We start from the raw sequence: 16559 nt of genomic DNA, 5'->3' as shown, positions 1-16559 counted from the left end.
TCAAAAGCATCAATTCTTCCATGCTCAGTGTTCTTTATATTCCAACTCTCATATCCATGCATGACTACTGGAAAAACCATAGCCTTGATTAAACAGACCTTTGTTGGCAAAGTAATATCTCTGCTTTTTAATATGCTGTCTAGGTTGGTCATAACTTTCCTTCCAAGGAGTAAGTGTCTTTTAATTTCATGGCTGCACTCACCATCTGCAGCAATTTTGGAGCTCCCCAAAATTAAGTCTGCCACCGTTTCCACTGTTTCCCCATAATTTGCCATGAAGTGATGGGACCGGATGCCTTTATCTTCGTTTTCTGAAAGTCGAGCTTTAAGCCAACTTTTTTTCACTCTCCTCTTTCACTTTCATCAAGAGGCTTTTTAGTTCCTTTTCACTTTCTGCCATAAGGGTTGTGTCATCTGCATATCTGAGGCTATTGATATTTTTCCTGGCAATCTTGATTCCAGCTTGTGCCTCATCCAGCCCAGCATTTCTCATGATGTAATCTGCACATACATTAAATAAGCAGGGTGACAATATAGTCTTGGCGTACTCCTTTTCCTACTTGGAACCAGTCTGTTGTTCCATGTCCAGTTCTAACTGTTGCTTTCTGACCTGCATACAGATTTTTCAAGAGGCAGGTCAGGTGGTCTGGTATTCCCGTCTCTTTCAGAATTTTCCACAGTTTATTGTGATCCACATAAAGGCTTTGGTATAGTCAATAAAGCAGAAATAGATGTCTTTCTGGCACTCTCTGTCTTTTTCAATGGTCCAGGCGATGTTGGCAATTTGTTCTCTGGTTCCTCTGCCTTTTCTAAAACCAGCTTGAACATCAGGAAGTTCACAGTTCACATATTGCTGAAACTTGGCTTAGAGAATTTTGAGCATTACTTTACTAGTGCGTGGAAAGAGTGAAATTAATTGTGTGGTAGTTTGAGCATTCTTTGGCATTGCCTTTCTTTGGGATTGGAATGCAAACCGACTTTTCCAGTCCTGTGGTCACTGTTGAGTTTTCCAAATTTGCTGGCATGGTGATTGCATCAATTTCATGGCGTCATCTTTTAGGATTTTAAGTAGCTCAACTGGAATTCCATCACCTCCACTATCTTTGTTCATAGTGATGTTTCCTAAGGCTCACTTGACTTCACATTCCAGGATGTCTGGCTCTAGGTGAGTGATCATACCACCGTGATTATTTGGGTGGTGAAGATCATTTTGTGCACTTCTTCTATGTATTCTTGCCACCTCTTTTTAATACCTTCTGCTTCTGTATGTCTGTAGCATTTCTGTCCTTTATTGTGCCCATCTTTGCATCAAATATTCCCTTGAGATCTCTAATTGTCTTGCTGCTGCTGCTTGTAAGTCGCTTCAGTCATGTCCCAGTCTGTGCGACCCCATGGACGGCAGCCTACCAGACTCCTCCATCCATGAGGTTTTCCAGGCAAGAGTACTAGACTGGGTTGCCACTGCCTTCTCCATTATTTTCTGGAAGAGTTCTCTAGTCTTTCCCATTCCATTGTTTTTCTCTATTTCTTTGCTTTTTAAAATCTTTCCTTGCTATTCTTTGGAACTCTGTATTCAAATGGGTATATCTTTCCTTTTCTCCCTTGCTTTTCACTTCTCTTATTTTCACAGCTTTTCTAAGGCCTCCTCAGACAACCATTTTGCTTTTTTGCCTTTTTTTTTTCCCCCTGGGGATGGTCTTGATTCCTGTCTCCTGTACAATGTCATGAATCTCTGTCCATAGTTCATCAGGTACTCTGTATATCAGATCCTTTCCCTTAAATCTATTCATCACTTTCACTGTATAATCGTAAGGGATTTGATTTAAGCCATACCTGAATGGTCTCGTGGGTTTCCCTACTTTCTTCAATTTAATCTAAATTTGGCAATAAGAGGAGAAGGCAATGGCAATAAGGAATTCATGATCTGAGCCACAGCCAGCTCCCAGTCCTGTTTTTGCTGATTTTATAGAGCGTCTCCATTTTTGGCAGCAAAGAATATAATCAATTTGACTTTGGTGTTGACCATCTGGTGATGTCCATATGTAGAGTCTTCTTTTGTGTTTTTGGAAGGGGATGTTTGCTATCATCAGTGTGTTCTCTTGGCAAAACTCTGTTAGCCTTTGCCATGCTTTCTTCTGTACTCCAAGATCAAATTTGTCTGTGCCTCCAGATGTTTCTTGAATTCTTACTTTTGCATTCCAGTCCCCTATAATGAAAAGAATATATTTTGGGAGTGTTTGTTCTAGAAGGTTTTGTAGGTCTTCATAGAACCATTCAACTTCAGCTTCTTCAGCATTACTGATCGGGGCATAGAGTTGGATTACCATGGTATCAAATGGTTTGCCTTGGAAATGGACAGAGATCATTCTGTTGTTTTTGAGATTGCATCCAAGTCCTGCATTTTGGACTCTTTTGTTCACCATGATAGCTACTCCATTTCTTCTAAGGGATTCCTGCCCCCAGTCGCAGATATAATGTTCATCTGAGTTAAATTCACCCATTCCAGTCCATTTTAGTTTGTTGATTACTAATATGTCAATGTTCATTCTTGCCATCTCCTGTTTGATCTCTTCCAATTTGCCTTGATTCATGGACCTAACATACCAGGTTCCTAGGTAATATTGCTCTTTACAGCATCGGACCTTGCTTCCATCTCCAGTCACATCCACAGCTGGGTGTTGTTTTTGCTTTGTCTTCATCTCTTCATTCTTTCTGGAGTTATTTCTCCACTGATCTCCATTAGTATATTGTGCACCTACCAACCTGGGGTGTTCATCTTTCAGTGTCCTATCTTTTTGCCTTTTCGTATTGTTCATGGGGTTCTCAAGACAGGAATGCTGAAGTATTTTGCCATTCCCTTCTCCAGTGGACCACATTTTGTCAGAACTCTCCACCATGACCTATCTGTCTTGGGTGGCCCTACATAGCACGGGTCATAGTGTCATTGAGTTAGAAAAGGCTGTGGTCCATATGATTAGATTGGTTTGTTTTCTGTGATTGTAGTTTTCAATCTGTCCGTCCTGTAATGAAGAAGGATAAGAGGTTTACACAAGCTTCTTGACGGGATATACTGACTTAGGGGAAACTGGGTCTTGCCATTAGAGTGGTTTTATTTGCATATCTGAGGTTTCTAGCTTGTGATTCATCCAGCCTGGCATTTCCCATAATGTATTCTGAAAGTGCTGTGGTGTTGGAGAAGATTCTTGAGGATTCCTTCGACTGCAGGGAGATAAAACCAGTCAGTCATAAGTGAAATCTATTCTGAATAGTCATTGGTGGGACTGATGCTTATCCTGAAGCTCCAATACTTTGACCACCTGATGTGAAAACCCAACTTATTAGAAAAGGCCCTGGTGCTGGAAAAGATTGAAGGCAGGAGGAGAAGAGGACAAGAGAGGACAAGATGGCTGGATGGCATCACTGGCTCAATGGACTTGAGTTTGAGCAAGCTCCAGGAGACTGTGAAGGATAGGGAAGTCTGGTGAGCTGCAGGCCATGGACTCTCAAAGAATTGGATATGATTGAGTGACTGAATAACAACAACTCTGAAAGTTAAAGTGAAAGTGTTAGTTGCTCAGTCGTATCCAACTCTTTGCAACCCCTTGGTCCTTGGCCCAACAGGTTCCTCTGTCCATGAAATTTTCCAGGCAAGTGTTCTGGAGTGGGTTGCTATTTCCTACTCCTGGAGGTCTTCCTTACACAGGGATTCAACCCAGGTCTCCTGCATTACAGGCAGATTATTTACCTTCTGAGCTACCAGAGAAGCAAACTAGTACAGCCAGTATGGAGAACAGTGTGGAGATTCCTTAAAAAACTGGAGAATAGAACTGCCTTATGACACAGCAATCCCACTATTGGGCATACACACCAAGGAAACCAGAATTGAAAGAGATACATGTACCCCAATGTTCATCACAGCACTGTCTATAATAGCCAGGACAATGGAAGCAACCTAGATGTCCATCAGCAGATGATAAGAAAGCTGTGGTACATACACAATGGAGTTTTACTCAGCCATTAAAAGGAATACATTTGAATCAGTTCTAATGAGGTGGATGAAACTGGAGCCGATTATACAGAGTGAAGTAAGCCAGAAAGAAAAACACCAATACAGTATACTAATGCATATATATGGAATTTAGAAAGATGGTAACTATAACCCTGTATGAGAGACAGCAAAAGAGACACAGATGTGTAAAACAGGCTTTTGGACTCTGCGGGAAAGGAAAAGGGTGGAATGATTTGGGAGAATGGCATTGAAACACGTATAATATCATATATGAAACAAATCACCAGTCCAGGTTCAATTCATGATACTGGATGCTTGGGGCTGGTGCACTGGGACGACCCAGAGGGATGGTATGGGGAGGGAGGAGGGAGGAGGGTTCAGGATGGGGAACATGTGTATACCTGTGGCGGATTCATGTTGATGTATGGCAAAACCAATACAATATTGTAAAATAATTAACCTCCAATGAAAATAAATGTTTATATTAAAAAAATAAGATACTAGTCCTTGTAGCTAACAAAAAGAAGTTTTATTATTTAAATAGCTATGGAAATGGTTTATGCTTTTTGTATTTCCTGACCACTTGCCTTTAGCTGCATGACTTAAAATAATTTCATTGATTAAAAAGAAGTAACTCTTCATAATCTGTTCATAAACTTGATTATACAAGGGAGTGTTTTTCTCATAAATTGAAGTCTAACACTATTTAAATCTGCAGTTTACAATAGGCTCTTTTGAAAACCCAATGTTCATTTTTTAATATAAATTTATTTATTTTAATTGGAGGTTAATTACTTTACAATATTGTATTGGTTTTGACATACATTAACATGAATCCGCCACAGGTATACACGTGTTCCCTCTCCTGAACCCCCATCCCTCCTCCCTCCCCGTACCATGGTTTGATACAGAGGTTGGGTATTTTTACAAGATCATAGAGTAATGAGGGCTTCTCAGGCAGCACTAGTAGTAAAGAGTTTGTCTGCAAATACAGGAGATGTAAGAGATGCTGGCTTGATCCCTGGGTCGGGAAGATCCCATGGAAGAGGTCATGACAATCCACTCCAACATTCTTGCTGGAGAATCCCATTGACAGAAGACTTTGGTAGGCTGTAGTCCACAGGGTCACAAAGAGTCGGACACAACTTAAGTGACAGTGACATAGCATAACAAAAGTCTTTATATAACTGCTTATTTTTCTTTACTGACTTCTGACATTAAAGGAACTCAATACATTTAAAGAGACTTTCTGACACTTCAGAAAACCTTGTAGCACCTTGCTGTAATCAAGATTTTAGCCAACCCTTTCCAACAAAATGTATGTAATCATATAGTTTAATAATGTTAATGGATAATCATTGACTAATGTAATGCCTTCACCATAGTACTTATCAAGACTATAAAAAATATTTTAAATGATGTAAATGTGAAGAACTTGGGCCAGGGAGTAGTAAAAATATTATTTTTCCCTTAAAGCAAGCACTAATAAAATCAGTATTCCAGCTGCATGCATGAATCTTAGAATAGATCAGGGCACACATTTACTTGCACTTACACATAGTCACAACATACACATGTACACACCCACACACCACTCACACAAGATAAAATTATGTGTAAAATAAGGCACACCAGTAATAATAACTAAGCATGGTTAAATTAACATGTCAGAAGGAGGCTGTTTCTGATTAAGTCTATAACATGCTTTGTGGTGCTCAAACTGTCAAAAAACAGGAACATTTGGCAGTCGACTGATAATATAGCATGAGCCTATATTCATGTGTGTTATCAAATGTTTTCATGACATCATACCAACCTTCTGCTCATTTGGTGTATATAACAGTACGTGATGTATAAATGAAAAACACGGTTTTGTTTTTTATTTTCAGTGAGCATACTATAAAGTGATTGTGTGCATGCATGCTCAGTCACTAAATTGTGTCCAACTCTTTGTGACCCTATGGGAAGGCTTCCTTGCCCATGGGATTTCCCAGGCAAAGATATGGGACTGGATTGTCATTTCCTTCTTCAGTGGGTCTTTCTGACCCAAAGATCAAACGTGGTTCTCCTGCATTGGCAGGACAATTCTTTATCACTGAGCCACCTGGGAAGCCCCATGAAGGCATGGTAAATGATAGCATTTTTATGAACTTGTTATTAATAGTATAAATTCTGCCAATCCAATTATATCTGAATTTTATGTCCAAAACTCTTTGTATACAAGATATATTTTATGTGAGAAACTTTTTTGTAGCATATTTGACAAATTTCCTGCATTGGCAAACCTGGAACTTTGGTCATCATAGTACTATAGATAAGTTGTGTGTTTCAAGATATTTTGTACTAGCAAATATTTAACTGAAAAGAATATTCAGCTTCTCCAATAGCTTTAAAAGCTATCTACAAGCCAATAATCAATAAAAAGAATGACTATGTAATATTTAAATGGTAGCAAAGAAATTATGATATTAAGAAAATCTTATATAAAAGTATGTGAGTTATAACAATCTGTACCATAAAGGTAAATTTTTGTTATTTAACATTTTGATCTAGTAACTTTTACAAGGTTGTGGCTTTATTTCTTATAACACAATACACAATATTGCCTACCATTTTTAATTATCTTATATCTGGTTCATTTTCTGAAACACAAAAAGGATGTCTATATTCTGTTAATACTTAGATTATTATAAGTAAAATCTATTTGGTTATTCTGCAGGTAAGTTTCATTTTATATATCCTGATCTGCTCATCTATTTGAATACATTCTGTTCTATCAATTTTGTTGTTAAAAGTAGTCATTTTCTTATTTCAGTTGCTTCTGAAAATCATTTCTCATAAAAAGTCAAAGATACATATTTCACATGAGTATTGGTGGTTTAGGAATCTTATGGTAATCTTTTAGTAATCTTTAGGTAAGCTCCAATGATTTGGTCTTCATTAAAACAAAGAGGAAGTTCAGATGCTGTGGGAGTAGCCATTGAATGTTATTTTGTATTTGTCTCACTAAATAACTACCATTCTCACAGAATTCTCTATTTCATTACTCAAATTCTGTTCTCCAGTCTTTCTATTTGAGTACCTGGATAACAGAAGATGATGTTGGGAAAAACAGCACTGCTGTTTGTCTAAAGATTCTATTGAACTGGGGGGTAGAGTATTTTCAAGAAGCATGAGCTATAATAAATCATAGCATCTACTCATGACAGTTTCAAATAAACACGTTTATTGGGCCAGACAAGTACATCACTAAGAGTGTTATTTACTTCAGGTGCTGACATATAGTGCCAGATGCTGTATTTAAACCCTGACTCAGTGATTGTGGCTGAAAACTGCATTGGCATTTTAAAAAGCATCTGTTCTGAACACTGATCTGAGCAAAACACAAACCACAGTGCTTCACGTAAGCAATACGGAATGCAAGTTTAAAGTGATTACTTGGGCAAGTTCAGAAAGCATGAAGGCTGCAGTTCAGAGTCCTGACTATGCCTGTCGAAGGGAGATCTTGGAGGGTCATTTTTCTGAACAGTTTCACTTGAAAGTAAGTAAAAATAGATAGCTAATGGGAAGTTGTTGTATCATACAAGGAGCTCAGCCTGTTGCTCTATGATAACCTAGATGGGTTTGGACAGGGTGAGAGGTGGGAGGAATGGTTAAGAGGGAAGGGACATGTGGCTGATTCATGCTGGTAAATGGCAGAAGCCAACATAACATTGTAAAGAAATTATCCACCAATAAAAAATAAACTTTTTAAAAAGCACATGTCAAATGTGGAAACAACTTCTGACATGACATTAAAATGTTAATATTTTATGAATCTAACATATTTTTGCACATGCTAGATTTTAAAAGATACTTCCATAAGTGCACAAGTTAGACATAGCAAGTGAGGAACATTTTCAATATGGTAAAATGCATATTGCTCAAAGTTGTTCATAGAGTTCTAGAAATAACACATAAAGAATGATATTAAATCCTTATATTAAAGTGATAAAATATACATTAAATGTTAAACTATTGCTATAGTTTTGTTTTTAGAAAATACATCATATAAATTAATAAATTAAATCACTGTTTTACCTAAGCATGATTACAAATTTTATCATTCACAGTAGTGAATATATTAATTTGCCTTTAATATTAATTTATAATTATAAATATTTTACAGGAAAATATAATCGTAATTTATCCTTTACATTTATCACAGTTTGTATTTTGATAAATTGTACAAATTTTGTATAATTAGAACAAAAATTCCATATAATTTATAATTCTTTAATTCATAACTTTTAATAGAACAGACCTTATATGAAATCAAGATAGGCAGGAAAAACATCAACAACCTCAGATACGTGGATGATACCACTCTAATGACAGAAAGCAAATAGGAACTAAAAGACCTCTTGATAAGGATGAAGGAGAAGAGTGAAAGAGCCAGCTTAAGACTAAATATTAGAAAAACTAAGATCATGCCATCCAGCCCCATTACTTCATGACAAATAAAGGGGAGAAAAGGTGGAAATAGTGACAGATTTCCTCTTCTTGGGCTCTAAAATCATTATGGATGGTGACTGCAGCCATGAAATCAGAAGATGTTTGCTTCTTGACAAAAAAGCTATGACAAACCTAGACAGTGTGTTGAAAAGCAGAGACATTACTCTGTGGACAAATGTCCATAGAGTCGAGGCTATGGTCTTCCCAGTGGTCATGTATGATTGTGAGAGCTGGACCATAAAGAAGGCTGAATATCAAAGAGGTGATGCCTTCAAACTATGGTGCTGGAGAAGACTCCTGTGAGTTCCTTGGACAGCAAGGAGATCAAACCAATCAATCTTATGGGAAATCAACCCTAAATACTTGGAAGGATTGATGCTAAAGTTGAAACTCCAGGATTTTGGTCATCTGATGTGAACAACTGACTTATTGGAAGTCTCTGATGCTGTGAAAGATTGAGGGCAGAAGAAGAGGGTGTCAGGGGATGAAATGGCTGGATGGCATTAATACAATGGACATGAACTTGGGCAAACTTCAGGAGATGGTGAGGCACAGGGAAGCCTGAAGTGCTGCAGTCCATGGGGTCACAAAGAATTGACATGACTGGATGATTGAATAGCATGGATAAATTTATTCATTTACAAAAATTCTTTATGAGGCGCCATGCTCTTGATCTAAGCCTTGAATGTGTTAAGAGGGTCTGACCCTAGGCAGATTATTCAACTTGTGAAAACACAGCACATTTTATTTCATGATAGGGGGTGAATGTGAATTTCCTTTCTTTTTATATTTTCATTAAAATCTTACGCTTCACTCCTTTGGTGGTTAAAAATAAGGATAAGAATGACGATAAGTTATTACTTCATTTTAAATAATTGTCTCACAATCTACTTTGGGAACCACTGCTCCTCTCAAGATGGTAGCTGTTGAAGTTAGTGTGTGCTCATAAATGGCTAGATACCAGGCTATGTTTCCTTGCATTAGAGATTGCTTCAAGGATGTGCAAGGGACTCAGGCAGAGCCAAAGATAGGCAATGAGATTTTGCTAGGACTTTAAGTCAGTCTTTGTCCCCTTCTTCCTAAAATGACAGTAGAACTAAAACTAATGATAACAATGACTGAGGTCACCCTAAGGAACCTGTACTGCTGCTAAGTCACTTCAGTCATGTCCGACTCTGTGCAACCCCATAAACAGCAGCCCAGCAGGCACCCTCATACCTGGGATTCTTCAGGCAAGAGCACTGGAGTGGGTTGCCATTTCCTTCTCCAATGCATGAAAGTGAAAAGTGAAAGTGAAGTCGCTCAGTCGTGTCCAACCTTCAGCAACCCCATGGACTGCAGCCCTCCAGGCTCCTCCATCCATGGGAGGAGAGTAGCCCATTTAAAAAAAAAAAAAATGATGCAAGATTAAGAGGTAAAGAGAAACTAAATTATCTTACTATTAATATAAAATCTCTTGTCATGTTGAGTCTGAGGCTAATTCAATTCCTAGACTTGTCAGCCATAACAGGCCTTATATTGTGTTTTGTTTTCATATGTCTGCTTTAGATTTTTCTAAGTCCTAATTAACACCACACTGAAGAGAACTACCTAGAAGAGAACTTTTTTTGCAATTTCTCTCCAGTCCCCTTACTCACTCACACATCTCCCCTATTGACTTACCCAAGGTAATATTTGGGAGTGGTTACAGTGGATGGAAACTCAGGAGATGCGAGTTCCACCCCTGGGTTGGGAATATCCTCTGGAGAAGGGAATGCAACCCATCCAGTATTCTTGCTTAGAAAATCCCACAGACAGAGGAGCCTGGTAAGATACACTCCATAGGGTCACAAAGAGGCAGACACAACTGAGCGACTGAGTACACACAGCTGATGTTCAGCAGAATCATGTGGTTCTGGCTCCCTCTTTCTCTTTGCATGTTGGCCATTCATACAGCAGAAAGGACTGTACTTTCAGTTCAGTTCAGTCGCTCAGTCGTGTCCGACTCTCTGTGACCCCATGAACTGCAGCACACCAGGCCTCCCTGTCTATCACCAACTCCAGGAGACCACCAAAATCCATGTCCGTCGAGTTGATGATGCCATCCAACCATCTCATCCTCTGTTGTCCCCTTCTCCTCCTGTCCTCAATCTTTCCCAGCATCAGGGTCTTTTCAAATGAGTCAGCTCTTCACATCAGGTGACCAAAGTATTGGAGTTTCAATTTCAACATCAGTCCTCCCAATGAACACCAAGAACTCAACTCCTTTAGGATGCACTGGTTGAACCTCCTTGCAGTCCAAGGGACTCTCAAGAGTCTTCTCCAACAGCACAGTACAAAAGCAGCAATTCTTCAGTGCTCAGGTTTCTTTATAGTCCAAATCTTACATCCATACATGACCACTGGAAAAACCATAGCCTTGACTAGATGGACTTTTGTTGGCAAAGTAATGTCTCTGCTTTTGAATATGCTGTCTAGGTTGCTCATAACTTTCCTTCCAAGGAGTAAGAGTCTTTTAATTTCATGGCTGCGATCACCATCTGCAGTGATTTTGGAGCCCAGAAAAATAACATCAGCCACTGTTTCCACATCTATTTGCCATGAAGTGATGGGGCCGGATGCCATGATCTTAGTTTTCTGAATGTTGATCTTTAAGTCAACTTTTTCACTCTCCTCTTTCACTTTCATCAAGAGGCTCTTTAGTTCCTCTTCACTTTCTGCCATAAGGGTGGTGTCATCTGCATATCTGAGGTTATTGATATTTCTCCCGGCAATCTTGATTCCTGCTTGTGCTTTCTCGAGCCAGGACTTTAAGAAGTGAAAAATATGAATCTTGGCCTGATGTAGTTTCCTATGGTTTTCCAGCAGCTGTATCTGCAAGTAACTGGACAATGCAGAATTACAATAAAAAAGCCCAATTTAAGCTTTGAATCCAAACTATAGTCTCTATTTGCTCTTTATCTCTAATGTATTAGTTAATCTATTCCCGGTTTTCATCAACCGCTATTTTTGGTTTAATACTGTAACATTATGACACAATTGTAATGTTGTGAGTATAATATTGAGGGTACAGATCGGGTATTAATTTTATGAAATTGATTCAGTAAATAAAGTATAAAATGGGTAAAATAAATAGTTTCAGAGAATGATAAGTGATAAAAATAATAAAGTAGCTTAAAAGTAAAAGTGAAGTCACTCAATCGTGTTGAACTCTTTGTCACCCCATAGACTGTAGCCTACCAGGCTCCTCTGTCCATGCGATTTTCCAGGCAAGAGTACTGGAGTGGACTGCTATTTCCTTCTCCAGGGGATCTTCCCAACCCCAGTCTCCTGCATTACAGACACACGCTTTACCGTCTGAGCCACCAGGGAAGACAAAGTAGCTAAGTGGAATTTAAAATAAGTGGAGGTGTTTTTTTTTTTTTTTTAATAAGAGATGGAGAAAAATTTTCTGAGTTAACATTTGAATTGAAGTTCCTATGGTAAAACAAGCAAGCTTGTATAGTAAAACAAAACAAACAAAAATAGCAGTCATACAGTGAGGTGTAAGAGTACTCTGGGCAGAGAAAATAGTGCCCCAAATATTGAGATTGAAGGGTACTTGGCATGCTAAAAGAAGGGATGGAATGCCACCATGATTAGAACAGTAGATAATGGGAAAGGTGAGTAATAAAGGATGAGATTTTTAAAAATTAATGGAGTGTATTTTTTAACTGATCTTCAACTTCCACATTGGCCAACTTTATCAGCCAGTAGCCTGGAGAAAGGAAATGATAAAAGGAAATTCTGGACTTAATCTACAATGGGAATATTTCTGACCAGTGTATATCAAGGGTTAATTGACTAACAGGAGGTTACTAACATGTATCTGACAAGTATCTAACAAGGATACTAACAGGTATCCTTGACTAACAGGAGTCCCCAAAATATATATATCTATATTTGGTTGCATGGGCTTACAGAAGGGTTACAAGTAGGGAGATGGTCACATGCAAAAGAGCATAGTACCTGTGATTCTTTCCATTGATGAAAATAAAGTTTGGGTTGCAAGCTCTCTGGTCATAAAGCTATTTTCCTGCCCAATATAGTGCAATATAACACTTTTCAAAGATGTAGCATGCCAGGGGACAGAAAAGCAGAGCAGAAGCTGCCACTGAACAAGAATGCAGGACAAAATACAGGTATTGAGCTTCAGTCAACAGCTGCCTGCTGAAATAATCTACACAGTCTCAACGCCATAACTCAATAGAGGTTTAGCTATTTGTCACATGAAATTTAAATGGGTATTTCTGATGGGCAAGAAGTGATGATCCAAGCAGTAATTCAGGCATCCTAGACTCTGTGGTTCCAGTGTCCTTTTGCCTGTGTTTTAAGAACACTGCTTATCTTAATCAAAAGTTTGGTGAGAGGTTTCTGTGGACCAGGTCTCAGGCTGGTGCACATTGCTTCAGTGCCCATCCTATGTTCATAAATACCAGAGAGAGTTTGGAAATGTGGTATGGGTCTATTTCCAGAAAGAGAAGATTATGAGTATAGGTAAAGAAAGAAAGAAAAAAATGCAGTCCACCACAATCTACTCTTTAGCCTTTTTTACAAAATCTTCTGCTGACTCTAACAAAGCAATTCCTCCTCACTCCTCTTGTTAAACTCAAGCTGACTCACCAAGATCTGCTAAACAGTGGCCCCAGTCTTACAGCTCTGCAATTCTGTCCCATGTCTAATGCATCTAAGTCCCTCACCTCTGCCAAAAATGTGAAGAGTGAGCCATTTTAGAAATAAAACCGTCTGATCTCCACAATCTAATATGTAAATCTTTTAAGCTACTTACTCCCTGCAGAAGAGTGCTCTTGGACTGTTTGAATAAAAGTTTAATGTCTTCTTTTCACTCATAGCTCTTGTTTTTTGGTCCATATCCATCTGTGTCTGCACCTGCAGTGAGTGTTTGAGAGCCTAAGGCTCAAATGCATTTATGGATTAAGTTTGTGTAATTTTAGACATTTGCTTTCTTTGATTATCAATAGGATTCTGATTTTTGCTACTAAGTCCCATGTGCCAGTGATATATCTAGAATTTTATTTCTTAAATCACATCTCCTGGTCTTCCATTTTAATGGCAGATAAAACTCCCTTTAATATTAGTTTGGGGATAGGCATGTTGTTAATCTGGTCTTTGTCACAGAGCTATGTCTTAATGATCCATTCCCTCCCAAATTATTTCTCAGTGGCATCTCTTATTGTTTGATATCTAAAAACGTTCTTTTTTCTCCCTAATATTTCATTGCTAAAACTCTGGATACTCTTCATGACTTTCTCATTTATGCCAGCAAGATAACGAATTATTTCTTTAACTCATCTGTCCCACATGATATCTTCCTAAAATAAATTAAAAACAATACTACCACTCTTTCTTAAGCCATTCCCCTTAGATGGAAAGGGTCAAAAGTCAGTTTCCTTTTTGTTCTAAAGCTAAAGTCCTATATTTCAGGAATTGATTGCAAAATGGTTACAATCCTGGAAAATTTTCCATATTAGGTATGCAACTCTTATACATGAGAAAGTAAATAATAAAAAACCTCAATGACTCATTCATATATAATTCAAATGGGAATTCTTAATCAGTAGTTCAGAGGTTCAGATCTAGCTATATTGTGTCAGTGTCATCCTAGACCCCCAAATTTATCCAAATTAGAGTTAAAGAAGGTGGCAAATAATCCTGCCAGATAATTGAGCATGAATGCACAGGCTTTCCAGATGGTTCAGTGGTAAAGGATCCACCTGCCAATACAGGAGACAAAGGAGACTCAAGTTGAATCCCTGCGTTGGGAAGGTCCTCTGGAGAAAAGAATGACAACCCACTCCAGTATTCTTGCCTAGAGAATTCCATGGATAGAGGAGCCTGGCAGGCTCCATGGAGTCAAATAGAGTTGATCACAACTGAGTGACTGAGTTCAACACAGTACACACCTTAAAATATCAGTTACTTAAAATACCAGTTAAAAGGTTGGAGAGTCCAGAGCAATGACTCTTTACTTAGCCATACTTGGCAAACTGTAGAATTCTATGACATGAATGGGAAATGTATGCTTTACCTCAACTGTAATACAAACGTATACTGATTTTTTTTTTATTATTTTCAAGTAAGCCTACATTTCTTTTCTTCAAGCTCTAAGTCAAAGAGCTAGCATTACCATCATTACTTTAAAAACATAGAAACTAGTCATGTCCTGTCTTTTATTTGCAAGATTCTATTCCCTGTTTTACCTTTAAAAATTCTTGAAGGTGGTTTATTTTTATCTGAGTGAGCAACACACATCCCAGTTATATTTAATGACACAGAGAGTACAACAATAACAAATACAGTACTGTTTTCTTGTCAGAGGATTTTGCTCACAGAAGCCTCATGAGTTGCTAAAGCATTAACATTTCCATTCAATATACTTCAACTATAAAAGTGCATGAAGGGCTAGGTCGCAAAGCTCTGAAGAAGTGGCAAATGGCCATACATACAGTTAAGTTTAAAATTAGAAGCCAACGTGTTAGAAATAAGATTTGCTAGTATGACATGGGATGTCTATAGAAAAAAAGCTTTTAAGTAATAAAGAAAAAATAATTTATGTAACACTCAACATCACTTTGTTCTCCTATTAGATGATCAAGGAAGGTTTTACTTTTGTCTGTGTTAGAAACTCATAGTGAACTATCATGCACAGGCACAGATCAATTAGAAACAACGTAAAGAAAAAAAGCAGGGATAGGGCACACATTTCTTTCAGGGAAAAAATTGACAAAGATAATCTCCATTGCAAAGTAGGGAATTCCTGGTATTATTTCTAGTTTGTGAGTATATTCCATTCATCCTTTGGTTCCTGTCATGCTTGATATACAAAGAATAATTTGACATATTTTAAATAAAACAGAAACATCCAGTTATTTTTGTCACTACAGTGTCAAAGCCTAAAATAGGAGGATGGATTATGAAATGGTCTTATTTAAAGAAGCCTCAACAGGCTTACTTACTTTTGGTCGTGCCATTTAGTCTTTTGCTTTTTTAATTGAAGTAATTGATTTACCATAGTGTGTTAGTTTCAGGTGTACAGCTAAGTGATTTATATATATATATATGTATATATATATAACATATACATTCATGTATCATGTGTATGTTAGGTCGCTTCAGTTGTGTTTGACGAGGTGAGACCCCATGGGCTATAGCTTGCCAGGTTCTTCTGTCCATGGGATTCTCCAGGCAAGGATACAGGAGTAGGTTGCTATGTCCTTCTCCAGGGGATCATCTGGACCCAGGAATCAAAAACACATCTCTTATGTCCCCAGCATTGCAGGAGTGTTCTTTACTACTAGCACCACCTGGGAAGTCCCACATGTATCTATCTATCTATCTATATATTTTTTTCAGTTTCTGTTATAATTATTATAAGGCATTCAATATAATTCTCTTTATTATAATATTTGCATTCTACTATCATTTCCCTAAGTCATGCAGGTCATGACAGTTGCTCATTTTTCTTATTAAAAAAGAATTACTATCTCATACCATGGAGAATATTGTAACTATCATTTTTTAAATTCAGTGAATACAGACTAAATATTAATCAGCATATTTAATTAAAGAGTGAAATATTGAGTTACTTTAAACCTGTATATTTTAAATCCATGAAAACTGTTGAGTATTTTACATTGTTATATCAAAGATCATGCCAATTAATCATTACTGATTTATAATCAAAAATATAAAAGACAAACCGATAGTAGAAGAAAATGAATATTAGAAATAACTATGATTGTTCTTTTATGACATAGAAAATTTTCATTAGTCATAGGATTCTAAGGTCTGTTAAGAATATTACTTGCCAGATTACTATTACAGAAAATTTCAGAAATAGTTATGCTTGCTTTATTTTCTTAACAACAGTAAAACAAATCCATAGAGGATGTAATAGGTTATTTCCTTCTCCCAGTGGCTCCATTTCAACACAACACAAGTTAGCGTCATGTTAAATGTGACACTGTTGTGCCTCTCCCTAAAACACATTTACTTGCGTTCTTGTTCCTCTTACCAAT

This window comes from Ovis canadensis, chromosome 1, assembly GCF_042477335.2.
Source record: "Ovis canadensis isolate MfBH-ARS-UI-01 breed Bighorn chromosome 1, ARS-UI_OviCan_v2, whole genome shotgun sequence".
In the NCBI taxonomy this organism is placed as follows: Eukaryota; Metazoa; Chordata; class Mammalia; order Artiodactyla; family Bovidae; genus Ovis; species Ovis canadensis.
Note: the sequence above shows the minus strand (reverse complement) of the source record.